General features: G+C 34.1%; 1 protein-coding gene across 1 annotated transcript in view; it reads right to left on the minus strand.

The window, feature by feature from the left end:
- LOC110023150 overlaps positions 1–14,266 on the minus strand; it is a 47,301-nt gene that overhangs the window by 698 nt on the left and 32,337 nt on the right. The gene's annotated exons all lie outside the window — the stretch shown is intronic.

Here is a 14,266-nt window from a genome sequence, read left to right on the forward strand (position 1 = left end):
CTGGTAGAGTAAGGGATAAAGTTGATTGGGTTGTGATCGTGTAGAATAAACTAAGGAAAATTATTCAGTTGCATAGTACTATAGAACCAATTCACCGGGAGGAAGGTATGTCAGATTTTAGCATTCAGGGTGGCACAAACGATGAAATGTTTTGTGCTAGAAGATGCTACGGGGATTTTTGAGGAGACTTCTCATATTATGGATGAGGATGAGGATAATGATGAGAGTGAAGAAGAAATTTTAAGCTCATCTTCGACGACGATTTCCTTTGATAAAATTTAATAACATAGGTACGTAATTTTAGATTAGTTATTACTACTGCTACTTTTTGTCTTTTACTTTTGTTGTATTGAAGTATAGCTTTTTAATCACGTTTTTCCTGTTTTAGAAATAGTTGTTACTTCTGTCTTACCTTTACTACATTGTTTCTTCCAGCTTATGATTATTTTTCCAGCTAGTACTAATCTCATTAATGTCATTCCTTTGTTTGTAGATGGACATAAGTGGTGCAGATGGTCATCCACATCAGAGACCCTGTGTTCTAGGGACATACTCCTACCATTGCTTCCACTACTGCTCCCCACCTATTGCTGCTACACCTCCTGTGGCACCTCCTCCCCCACCTGCTGCTGCTACACCACTTGTGACACCTCCCGCATCCGTTGTTGTCACCACTCCTGCCGCACCTGCTTCTAGCAACCCCGTCTCCTGTGACGCATGTTGTTTTCGCACCTACACCCCCACCTGCTACGGGCACACCTCTTGAGTCTGGCACGTCGACTCCTGACTCGTAAGTTATTTTTAATATTGTATTATGTTTATTCTTCATGCTATATGTTTTTGTATATAAAAAATAAGTTTCTTAAGCAAATTCATTTCAAACAAGCTACCCGTCACCTACATCACAGAGATTATCAGAAGCAGATACGATGGGCCCTATCACTCATGGAAGCAAATCCCTGTAGCCACTTTGGACTTGTGATTCAGGAAGTTTGAGATACGATAATGTAATTTGAATCATATTTGTAAATTTAATACTTGAATTATTTTTTATGTTACAGATGTCCTTCACCTAGCTCCCAGAGCACCACCATCAAATTTGCCTAATCTTTGACATTTGGGGTAGACATCGCCTTGGCGACATGTTCATGATAGCCCGCCGGCGGGGTGAGCTGTCTGCTCGGATCGGTGAGGGGCTCTGGGCTCAGTTGATCGCAGCCTGGGGCCTCTCCTGATTTTGAGGGGAAGAGGCAGACGAACCGAGCGAAACGGACGACAAAGGGGGTCAGGGGAGTTGTACTTTATATTGGCAAATCAATCCCCCATACAGAGCATTATAGGAGGCTGTTAAGATTCTTTTAAATATTTAAAAATTAATTCAGTCTTTGAATTAATTTTGTAACACTGATCAATTTTGTATGCTACATAGGCCAAGGAGTTAAGCCATGCTCTCTTCATCGTTGCTCAGGGACTGCCTAATGGATCTCGAAGCATTCCCAACGGGTTGCTGTAAGTTAAAAATCTTCAATTAAAAGTTTATTTTGATTCAAACTGTTCATAATGTCAATTAAACGCTGGTTTTAATTATGCAGGAAGAGTTCAAGCAACTCCGAGAGAAGCACTTGGCCACTTAAGCCCAGTCTTTTGCCACCAGCAGTGGTAGTGAGTCTACCGCTGCACAGTCCAAATACGAGTTTTGGAGGAGGAGGGAAAGAAGAAGGGGAGGATTTATGGCCTTGGAGCGAAGGGCATAACTTTTGAGGCCTAGCTCTCTCATGGTCCTGTATTGAGTTCCCCGAGCTCCACAGCCAGACCATGAGGCTCTTGTCAGGCTAGTGGCTGCAATGAACGAAGAGATCCACCAGTTGTGCAAGCAGATGGTAGAAGGCCAATATAGAGTCGAGGACTCTATAGCCCGCATGACGGAAACTTTATCACATATCGTCAGGGCAAGCGGCCAGTGGCATCCGTAGACGAGGAGGGACATAATGAGTAGTTTATTTTTATGTTATCTTTTAGTTGTAAGCACTAACTTAAACATTATTGAGGAATTTTTTATTAGCTTTAATATTCTTATTTGAGTGGTTTGTCAAAGTATCTTATTTTTCATTAATGATATTTTTATAGCATTGATCTGTGATATGGCAAGATATAATGTGATGTAAAAATATAATTGATATTGTGTGTAAGTTGTGAAAATGTAATTGATCTTCTGGGTTTTTTTAGTGGTACAGGTTTGCGTTAGATTACTATCCATTTTGCATCAAAAAATTCGACGCAAAATCGACAATAATATTACGTTGTTGATCGATATTATCCGACACAAAATTTGATGGTAATCTTATGATAATCTTTATCGTCCGATGTTTTTCAGACGTTGCGTCGGAATATTTCGACGCAAAATTGACATAATTAACATAGCCGACCCCAATTAACCCACGAAAAAGTTTGGACATAAATCAGAAGCAAATCCAACCATAAAACAAAATTATCATCATATTTGCCTTCAATTTGCGTCTGACTTGGCCGATACAAAATTGCTTAATTCCTGTAGTGATATTGCACATTATTAAGTGCCAATTTTATGATTTAAAGAAATAAAAAATAAAATGTGATAACAATAAATAGAACAAAAACATATTTAAATTTATGAAATTGTGAATTTATAATTGTTATGACTAAAAATTATTACTTAAGATTCACAAGATGTAAAAATTACTATGGGAATTTAATATGATAATAAATCAGCCGTCAAATTTGCACATAATCTAATGCAGTATAATCAAACAAAGCAAGGGTAGAAAATAGCCTATTCTGTACTCCATTCATAGCTGCAGACAAACAACTTGATATATTCTCACCAAAGAAGTTACTCAGAAAAAGTGAAATGAATTTCATAAATTATCAAAAAAAAAAAAGAGCTTGCAATGAATAACACTCATTAATTTGCTCATGCGAAAAGTGAAATTCCGGTAAATTTTTTGCCATATAGGATCCAAACTCATCAAGTTTTTTAATATCATTCTTCTACACTGCTACCTTATTGATCCGCAAAATCCCTACTGCGTACTAATCAATTCGTGGATTAATATAATTAATATGAGTATATTATGTGATTTCATATTTTCCTAGGATTGTCTAAACGATGAACATCTTGAAATAAAATGCACTTACCAATTCTTGTCACTTTCTTCTAAACCAAATACCATCACTTTTAAATCTATTAGATGAAGTTATTGCTTTTAGGCTCGTTATCATGAAAACATTTGCAATGATTTATTTCTTAATGCACATGATCAAGCAAATTTCATGCTCCGTAACTGCACATGCAAAAATTATATTATTTCATGCAATTTTTCATATAAATAAATAATGTCCGCTAGCAAATGATAAAGAAATGATATATATGAATACTTATATGTAGATGTTGAAAGATAGTTACCCATTTATAATATTAGTGAGTGGTTCGTGATCTTTTGGTGGATTAACAGTTTAACAAGGATACAGACCATTAGTTTTATGTTCAATAAAGTATTCTGATGAAGGCCAAAATCAATCCAGATTGTGGTAATAAGTATTCTGAAGGCCAAAATCAATAGAGTTGTAAATTTGGATGTTCAATAAAGTATTCTAAACCCTGATGATAAATTTAGAGAGGTATAGTTGTCAGAAAGCCAAAATCAATCCAGATTGTGGTAATATGGGATGATTTGGAGGTTCAATTTAGGGAATATATTTTAGGAGAGAGAAATAGCAGAAAAACTTTGTAGACATTTAGTTTTTGATGTGCACTTGTAATCTAGAATAGAAGATTATGTTTGATAAGAGTTTAAATATGTATCGAGGCATAGGGAATAAAAGTGCCACACGGCTGAGAGCAAGAAGTGGGGCTTTAGAGTGGGTGAGGCTTAAGTTGGACTTTGGGTGATCTTGGAGAAGTCGTGGAATGTACAATGATTTGAAACAGTTTAAGAGAAGCAGAGAATAACTTGAAAGAAAGAAAATAAATAATCCATTCTCACCAATAAAAAAAACACATATTTCAAGCCACTAAACATCGAGCAATGAAAAATACTTCTTGACACAAATAATTCATTCCAAAATAAAAACATTGATACTTCTCAGCTCATATTTATAGTCACTAAAATACTCATAAGCTTAAGAACATAAGAAAGAAAATAGTGAAAAAAGAAGTCAATCGTCATTAATAAAGGTTTAATCACTCATTTCAAGGCCAGCCATACAAGTTCCCAGGAGAGAAATAAAAATATAAGAAAAATAAATATAAATTACATTTAAAATATTCTAATTTATGAACTTTATTAGGCTTCTGTCCAGGCACCAGGACTTCAATTTTTTTTCCTTTAGGCTTTAGCTTTAACGATTAAAAATTAGAATTTTAACTTGATTTTTTTTATCTATATAATGTGTTATATCGACTCCCCAGGGCTCAATTGAATTAAGTTCTATGTTTTAAAATTCAAGTCTTCTGCCAATTGTAAGATTAGAGTTTCCAAATTGGTGCAGGCCAGTTATATGCTATCAGTAAGTGGCTTATTCTTCTAATAAACTAGATAAACATACTCAATAACTAGGTTAGTGTGTCATTCCTCATTGATGCATAATCAACCTCTATGATAGATTCCGTAAGTTCAAATGAATATTTTTTGCCAAAAGGATCAAATTGCAGAAGTAAATATTTGAATACTCCATAAAATATATAACTTTCAGTAAGTCAGAAATGAAAACCTAATAGATTCATTTTTTTTTTTAATTTTGAAAGTAATTTCTTAAACTTGGTAGAGTGATATTACTTAAAAGTAAATGGAAATCAAACTATAGACTTCTTTATATTCTTTTGTTATTATGGTTTTGCTGAACAAGTATTTGATAATACTTGAATTATTTTATTTTTTATACCGCTATGGAAGTATTGAAAATCTTTCGCAAATGAAAATGCAAAATCAAATAAAGCAAAGGATAGGAGGTTTGACTATATCATTTATTCTTTTTGGGTTTAGATCATGTACTATTTAAAATGATAGATTTTGGATGTTCTGAAAATAATACAATTATAAGAAAATTATTAAGTAGGTATAACAACAACAACAACAACAAGCCTTTATCCCACTAAATGTGGTCGGCTACATGAATCCTTTTTTCTCCATTTCCATCCTATTGAGTGTCATATTTTTATTTAATTGTAATAGATTAAGATCATTTTTCATACAATAAGCTCAAGACTTTTTAAGTCTACCTCTGTCTTTCTTAACATAAGTCGAACCTAAAATATCTACTCTCCTAACAAGATCTCCGGATGGTCAACGTTTAATGTGACCCGACCATCAAAGACGACTCTCTCTAATCTTGTCTGTCACTCGAGCTACACCAACCCTATCACAGATATATTAACTTTACATTTTGTCTCCAACCTAAGCATTCTTATCTCAACAACACTTAACTTTGTTTTATGTTTTTCTTTTAAAGGCCGACATTTTGCATCATAGAGCATTGCAGGTCTCACAACCTCTTATAAAATTTTCCTTTCAGTCTAAGTGGTACTTTTCTATCACACAACAGGCCAGATGCATTCCTCCACTTCAACCAACCTACTTGAATTCTACTAATAACATCCCCATCTATATTATCATCACGTTGAACAATAGACCAGGGATATCTAAAACGTTCACACTTTTTAATGATTTGATCACCCAAATTTACAGCTCTACCGCTAGAGTTACTACTACTAAAATAATATTCTATGTATTTGGTTTTAGATCTACTCAAACAAAGGCCTTTGGACTCTAATGTAGACCTCCAAAATTTAAGTTTTTCCTAAACTCTTTCTCTAGTCTTATCCACAAGGATATCATCGACGAAAAATATGCACCAAGGTGCATCCTCCTGTAAATATTTAGTAAGAGCATCCATAACTAAAGAAAAAGGATATGAGCTTAAAGTAGATCCCTAATGTAATCCAATTGAAATAGAAAAATACTTGGTCAATCATCCTTTTATTCGTACACAAGTAACAACTCTAGTATACATAACTTTAATGACTTGAATATAAGTCATATCAACACCTTTCTTCTTTAGAACTCTCCAAAGGACTTCTATTGGAACTTTATCGTAGGCTTTTTCTAGATCAATAAAAATCATATGAAAATTCTCCTTATTCTCTTTGTACTTGTCCATCAAACCACTCAACAAATGTATAGCTTTCATAGTAAACTTGTCCAACATAAATGCAAACTGATTAAGAGAAATCTTTTGTATCACGTCTTAACCTATGTTCAATTACCCTCTACCATAATTTTAAAGTATGACACATCAACTTAATTTCTTTATAGTTTGCACACTCTTATGTATCTCTTTTATTCTAAAAAATGTGGACCAAAATACACTTTCTCCACTCCTCAAGCATCTTATTAGTTTTTAGAATAACATTAGAGTTTAATAAGCCAAGAAACTCTCAAATCTCTTAAATATTTCCACTTTAATTGGGATATCATCAGGTCCTACTGATTTTCCACCCCTGGTTTTCTTTAAAGCCTCCTTAACTGCATTTTTTACTAATGCAACGGTAAAAATAAAATATTTTATTATTATTAACGATATTAAGATCACTTAGGTCAATCGTATTTTCAGACACTTCATTGAAAATTTTATCAAAATAGCTTACTCATCTATGTTGAATATCTTTCTCTAATAAAAATAATTTTTTTATTTTCATCTTTAATACACTTTAGTAGAATTAAATCTTTATTTCTCTTTTCTCTTAGTTTGTTTAGTTTATACATGTATTTTTCAAAATATTTAGTATCTAATCCATTATAAAAATCATTAAAAGCAGAACTTTTAGTGTAACAAATTGTTCTCTTAGACTCCCTATAGGTCACCTTATATTTTTCTCAGTTCTCTAAGCTTTACATTTAAACCAACTCTTATGACAAAACCTCTTAAATTTTATCTTTTCTTACACATTATTATTTCACCACCAACTATTTTTATTTAGAAAAATTTTAATTTATAGAAGCTTTTCTTTTTTATTCTCCAAGTATATCTTTTATCACTTGTTTAATAGTGTTTGTTATTTTACCCCATATAGAATGCACTTCTTTATGACTATCTCGAATCTTGAAATCTTAAAGTTTACTAATAAAAATAATTTTACTTGCATCTTTATGTGATCACATCTAATTCTATGACAAAGATTCTTATTATTATCTTACAACTCTTCATCTCAAAATCCAAATCTAACAATCAATATTGAGTAGTTACTAATAAAAATAATTTTACTTGCATCTTTATGTAATCACATCTAATTCTATGACAAGGATTCTTATTATTATCTAACAACTCTTCATCTAAAAATCCAAATCTAACAATCAATATTGAGTACTTAAATATTCACTTGGAATGACCTTACAATCTTTACACTTTCTACGACAATTTTTTCTTATAAGAAAGTAATTAATTTGTGTATTATTAACTCCATTCTTATAAGTAATAATATATTCATCTCTTTTATTAAACAAAGTATTAGCAATAACAAAATCATGCACTAAAGCAAAATCTAATATGATTTTACCTTCTTCACTATTCACTCTAAAATCACAGCCACCGTGAACATTTCTAAAATCTTCTACCACTCTACCAACATGTCCATTTAAATCTCCTTTAATAAAAAAAATTGGTTCATGAGGTAGCATTTGTATTAATTCTTCCTAATTGTTTTAGAATTTTCTTTTGAATTTATATCTAAACATACTTGAGGAACATAAGCACTTATAATATTGAAAATCTTAGTATCGACAATAATCTTTAGAGCTATAATTATATCTTCAATTCTATTAATTTTCACAACGTTGTCTTTCAAACTCTTATCTATAATTACACCTACACCTTTTCTAATGCGACCCCTACCTGAATACTAATATTTAAAACATATGCTATCAATCTCCTTAGTTTTTTCTCTAACCCATTTAGTTTCTTGAATATATCAAAAATATTAATCATCCTATGAACTATAATATCAAATAATTTCATTAATTTACCTGTGAGAGTACCATTATTCCAAGATCATCTCCTAATATTAGTTTTATATACTAACTTCTTACATAACAATTAAAAAAATTCATGTCATAACTTTTCAACAAATTTTACACTGGTTGTCGACCACTTAACGCAACCCATCATCACTTTTCACATCTGGAGCTTGGGACCCAATAATGGCAATGTTTATTAAGTAGATAAAGCATTTTTTTTTTCAATAACACACCTCAACATAATTTTTTAACTTTGGTTAGCTATCTCAATTGAAGGATGGAAAGGATATGAAAGTTTGGATTTATTGCATAACAATTTTCAAAAATTCTTCAAAAAATATGAAACAGATCAAAAATCACAATAAGATATAATGGTAAAAAAAATAAATAGTACAAGAATATAAGTTACTAAAAAAAATTCCAGCAATATGAAAAGTGTTGTTGGTTACAACAAGACAATCAATGAGCTATCTTAAATAAATAATTAACTACCACAAAAAATATTATTATGTCCTCCAGCTTAACAGGGAAATCTTAAATAAACTCCTTTGAGATGTGTTATCTGTTAACCTCATTTTTTGTGAGGTCTCTTACTCTTCTTGGAGCCTAGGATCTAGCCTTAGAGTTTCCTACTGACTCTCTTAGAGGACTAGTTTGGGACCCACAACCAAGAGGTCGGAGCCACTTCTAGACTCCTTGCAGTTTCATATGGCCGGTTCTAAATTCTCGACGTTTGGTTGAGTCAATTAAAACTAGCATGATGAAACTCAAATCAAGTACCCATATGATCTAAACCTGATGAAACTCAAATCAAGTACCCATATGATCTAAAGCTTTAGGAAACTCTTCGTGTCATCCACGCACACTCACGATACAAGAATACCATAATTCACGCGTCGATGCACACAATTATCAAAATTCATGTCACCTGCACCCGCAAAAGTCTTCACGATTGATCAAACTCGAATCAATTGTTGGAACAATCGATCATGAGCGAGAATTTTAAAGGAATATGACTTTGACATATTTTCGACCCGACCGCCGACAAAGTTGTCCGAACGGCCCAGATGACGAAACAGCTGTGCTGGTGCATCCAGGACATCGAATTTAGTTAGAGAGGACGCCCATTTTGATGTGACCTCATGCACGAGCAGAGGTGCGTGAATTGGAGAAATTTAAATATCTTATATTATATTATTAATATATATATATTCATATAATGATATAAGATAAAGGGGGAGGGGTTTATTTCCTTAAATCCCTAACTCACGCACGCCACTGGCTTTCCCATTCGATCCAAGCCATAGCACCAGGGATAGCTCTCCTTCGGCCGATTCCCCCACCTGAGTTTTCTCCCTCATTCAATTTCCCGGCCAGCCGAAGCCCCTTTCACGTGACCGAAGTTTTGACCTATTGCCCCTCACCCAACAGCTTCTGCTCGCGGCCGATTCCCCCACCTGAGTTTTCTCCCTCATTCAATTTCCCGGCCAGCCGAAGCCCCTTTCACGTGACCGAAGTTTTGACCTATTGCCCCTCACCCAACAGCTTCTGCTCGGGATCCTCCTTCCCGAAGCCTACGATCGCTTCATTCCTCGGGACAGTTGACTGCCGTTGGCTTCGGCTTCCCGTCTTTGGTAAGTTGACCCTGGCGAGTTTAATCCCTGAGTCACGAATGTAGCAACTCCCCTTCTTTCTGAAGCATTCTCCCTTGTCGCTCTGGCTGCGATTTTCCTGGCCTTTCTTTGCGTTGGGTTCACCACCGGTAAGCCACAACAAGTCTTCTACTTTCTTCTTTACCTATATAAACCCCTCTTGGGGGAAGGTTTAAGGGTTGGCCAAAATTTTGAAGAAGGGGGAGGGTTTGCTAAAATTCCGAGTGATTCTGCCCTCTTGGTTGGTCTGTTCTTTGTGTGCTTGGTGTTCTGGTTTTCTCTGTTCTCCTTTGAGCAAAACAAAAAGGGGCAAGTGTTGTTATTGGATCACTGTTGGTTGTGTGTTGTTGCCTCAGAGCTTTTGTGCTCGTTCTTTTCTAGTTCATTCAAGAGAGAACACTATCTTCTTTTCCTCATCCTAGATCTCTCATGCATTCTAAATTTTCTGAATCTCCTAAGTCCATTTTGGGTAATGGGTTCACTCTGATTTTGGATTTGAGGCAAAATAAAAAAAAAGGGATTCAGGAACTTGTAGGGTTTGAACTTATTTTATTTTATTTTTTTTGGCTGCCTGGGAGAATTCAAACTAAATGTTGTCTAAATTTTGCTTAAATCCTGCTAATAAACAAAATTTTGAAGTTGTCTTTACTTCTATTGACTGTTTGGAAGTGTTTAGTTTAATTCTTCTACAAATCCTATTTAAATCTTGTTACCCAGCAGTTTTTGAAAGCCATTTTACGTTGTCAGACATTGAATTCCTAACCTGAGTAGGAGAGTTTCGGGATTAAGATATGTCTGTGAAGTAAATGCATGCTTGCCTATTTTCTGTTACAGTGGAAAGGTTACGGATTATGTTATACGTTGAAAGAAAATTTACAGGTTTCTCGAACTGACCTAGTATATCATTTTCTCCTTCTATTTAATCATCTTACATGTTTTATAGCATGATTGTGGTGGGAATATTACACGATTGGCCTACATGATTTTTTTTAGAATTCCTTGGATATGTTAAGCTCGCCTGGAATGATGGTGGTCATCCCTCTTGTTTGCAACTTTTTTTTAAGCCATGAAGGAAAGTTTAAAAGCATGCTTCTTGTCCTATGTTCTGAGCCTTAAAGGAATTTTTTTTCCTGCTGCCCTTACCCGAGAATCGCTGAAGTTGTAATCTGTTTAGTTGTTTTTTATTTCTTTATAACTTGGCTTTGAATGGTCCTTACCCTTATGCTGCAAGATTACAGAGATGCTAACTCAAATGATATGCATAAATTTATTAGTGATGCTTCACCATTCAGAGGAACTGATTTTGAATCAATATTTTTTTTTAAAGTAAGCTGGTTTATGAGCTGAGGCGTCGGGTCGGGGTTGCTTTGAGCCTGACTTTTTTGAAGTGTTATACACATTTTCTCTGGAATTTTGGAATTTCTGGTTTCTATTGTAAGTTACGAAAACTGAGTAAAAAAAGGAAAAATAAGGGAAGATTTACATAAATGCCACTCAATTCTGATGTGTTTACATATCCAACATCTGAAATTCAATCAATTTTATTTTACACACATACCACACTCCCCTTTCGTATCTAACACATAAGCCTTTGCTTTTACATATACACCACACAATTCTTCTGCATTCGCATATCTAACCAACAAAATTCTGCTTTTACATATATACCCCTTCACCCTTTGCATGAAGGCTGGGTTTCATTTTTGAGAGCTTGAATGGTTATATTTTGATTCAATAGGAAGAGTTTGGATGGTGTGAATGCAACATTTGAGTTTTAAGGATTGGGTGTATAAATACATAAGAATTGCGGGCTATGTATGTAGTAGTCTCGTTCGGTCCCCTTCCTATCTCGATTTGTTTGAGATGCAATTTAAAAAGGATATCTTTGGGTTTATTCGTTTACTAAATTTGAGGAAAGGATACCCTGGTTGATTCTTGGATTGTCGGGCTGCATTTTCTTTGGGTCTTTTCATCGATGGTTTTAGATGCAGTTTTGAGTGCCGATACACCTTTCACCTCTTCATCATTTCAGGTGAATCGTTTCCTCCTCTCTCTCACCTCATTTTTCTTCTTTTCTTTTCATGCTTTTTGGTTTGGCTTTAGTTGCTTATGTCTAAAACATAAGCGCACATATATAGCCCCAGCTATATATGAACCATCAAGCAAAGTCGTAAGTTGGACGATCTCTTTTGGGGTTTTAAACCTTGATGATAAAGGCATTCGGTAGTAGACGGTAGTAGAACGGAATAATGTTCCATCCTACGACATCGGGACCCGACTCAGAGACCCGGTGAAATGTAGGCTGACAATATTATTCACCGACACCAGACTAGCAGGGCACCCTTGCCTTCTTAGATTGTTGGCGGTCCTAGCCGGACAGTGGCCAGACGGTGCGATCGACTTGTGAACAATCATTTTTTATAAAAATTATAAGAACATATACGATAAGAACAGATATGTTATTTACAAAAGTATTTTGACTACAAAAAAATAGATATTACTTTCTCTTATATGCATGTCAACTACTTTCTCTTATATGCATGAAACCTATATGCATGTCAATATATAAATTTTAAGTAATATAATTCAATTATCCTTTTGTCCATCATTGGTACTGGGTTAAGGAGTACCCTTATAAGTTGGTATTGTAGGAAACCTTTCTACTTGAATGTCAGACTCTATACATACGGGTGATCGATAGTTGCCTTCAGAGTCCCTCAAGAATACCTAAACCTGAGTCTGCCCTGACCCGAATGCTTACAGTTTTCTTTCTTTCCTCGGTTTGTTTCTTTTTTTTCTTACAGTTTTATTGGGATCTTAGTAGATCATTCGTGATTTCCTTCGGATTTTTCTCGTGTTTTCGATGGTTTTCTTCGAGTTACCGTGGGGCATTTGTCGCTAGTTCCCGTGGGTCATTTGTCGCTTTTCAGGTGATGTTTGCTATTCATTCTCGTTTGTATAAATGCATGCTTACACATTTCTTCAATTCTTTCATTATAGCCGCTTACTGACACCAACCTCATTTACGGGAGCAGCCGACCCGTCAGCTATACATGTTTGTTTTATGTTTACTGCATACTTTACTGCATATATATACAATTCATGCTTGTGATGTTAATGTTTACCGTTTACTGCGTTTTGCAGCATGTTTCCCTTTTACTAATCATGTTGCTTCTATAGACTTGCAGGGAACTTTTAGGATAGAAAATAGTAGGACACCCGATTTAGAATGTAAAATAGTTTAGAATGCACTCTATAGCGAGTCACTGACCAAATAATTGTATATTTATACACACCACAACCTCGAACCTATAATCGATATGTTAAGGAGCTTGGAGTAATTTTTTTCCAAGAAGCGGAGCGTGAAAGCAAGCAGACTGAGAGCGGCGATTGAGACCACGACAACGAGGTGTAGGATGTCTCTTTAAAGTTAAGATCCAATCGTAGCATAGTTGGGAAGTCACCGGGGTTCCCCTTGGATCTGTGACATCTCCTACCTTTCACTCCATTGACTCCTGAAAATAATTGTTTCTATTTTGAGTCATTCCCTTTTGATTTTCTTATATTCAACCTTGAAAATCTAAACTTTGAAATCTTGAAGACAAAACCACTGATCTTAATCGAATTTTTTCTTAAAACTCCGGTCATTTAAGATGTACTTAACTATAGGGGTTTGCCTCTCTAGAGAACTTAAGAACCTAGCTTAATATAAATCTTATTTAACCTTCCATATTAAATAGGGAAACTTGTCGGCTTATAAAAAAGGGATTTGCAGGACAAACGGACGTCACAAATCTTTTAGTTTAGGTGGTTAAGTCTACCAACAAGTTATATGCATATCCTTCGGGATAGTGTATTACTTGTGGTATCGCGCTCAGCCATCTAAACTACCAAATATGTGAGATCCAATCGATCTCACTTTTCAAAATTAAAATATTATTTTTTAAAATTATAATCATATATATATATATTAAATTAATTTAAATGATTTTAAAAATAAATGGCCGACACTATCAAGCACTATATAGAAAAAGGTCAAACAACATATTGATTAAATTTTTGTTGATAGCTTTAACTTGTTTAGAAGTCAAATAGTGGACCGCCAATTTTTGTACTTTTAGCTCAAGTAAAAGGCAAAAATATGACTTTTATTAAAAAAATCATTTTAATTTTTGCAAAATTTCTAATAATTTCTCTAGAATATAATTAAGAAGTCAAGAATTCTCTAAGATAGGATCTAAGCATGCAAAATTATTTTCCTCAATAAAGATATCTATTAAAGATAGAGAATGTGTAATGACCCAAATGACACGTACCCTATACAAAGCACATCACATCATTTTTTATGCAACGATGGATACTACCCAAGTTTAATGTATTATTTTTTTATATATATATATATATATATATATATATATACACACACACACACACATAACATTATAAATATTATAAACATATAACCAGTACTAATATCATCAAAATAATATAAAAAAAAAGTAATCATAATTTATTTAGATCATATCACAAATTATGCAATCAAAAGATCTTTATATCTAACAATTA

The sequence above is a fragment of the Phalaenopsis equestris genome, unplaced genomic scaffold (assembly GCF_001263595.1).
Source record: "Phalaenopsis equestris unplaced genomic scaffold, ASM126359v1 Scaffold000218, whole genome shotgun sequence".
NCBI classification, from domain to species: domain Eukaryota; kingdom Viridiplantae; phylum Streptophyta; class Magnoliopsida; order Asparagales; family Orchidaceae; genus Phalaenopsis; species Phalaenopsis equestris.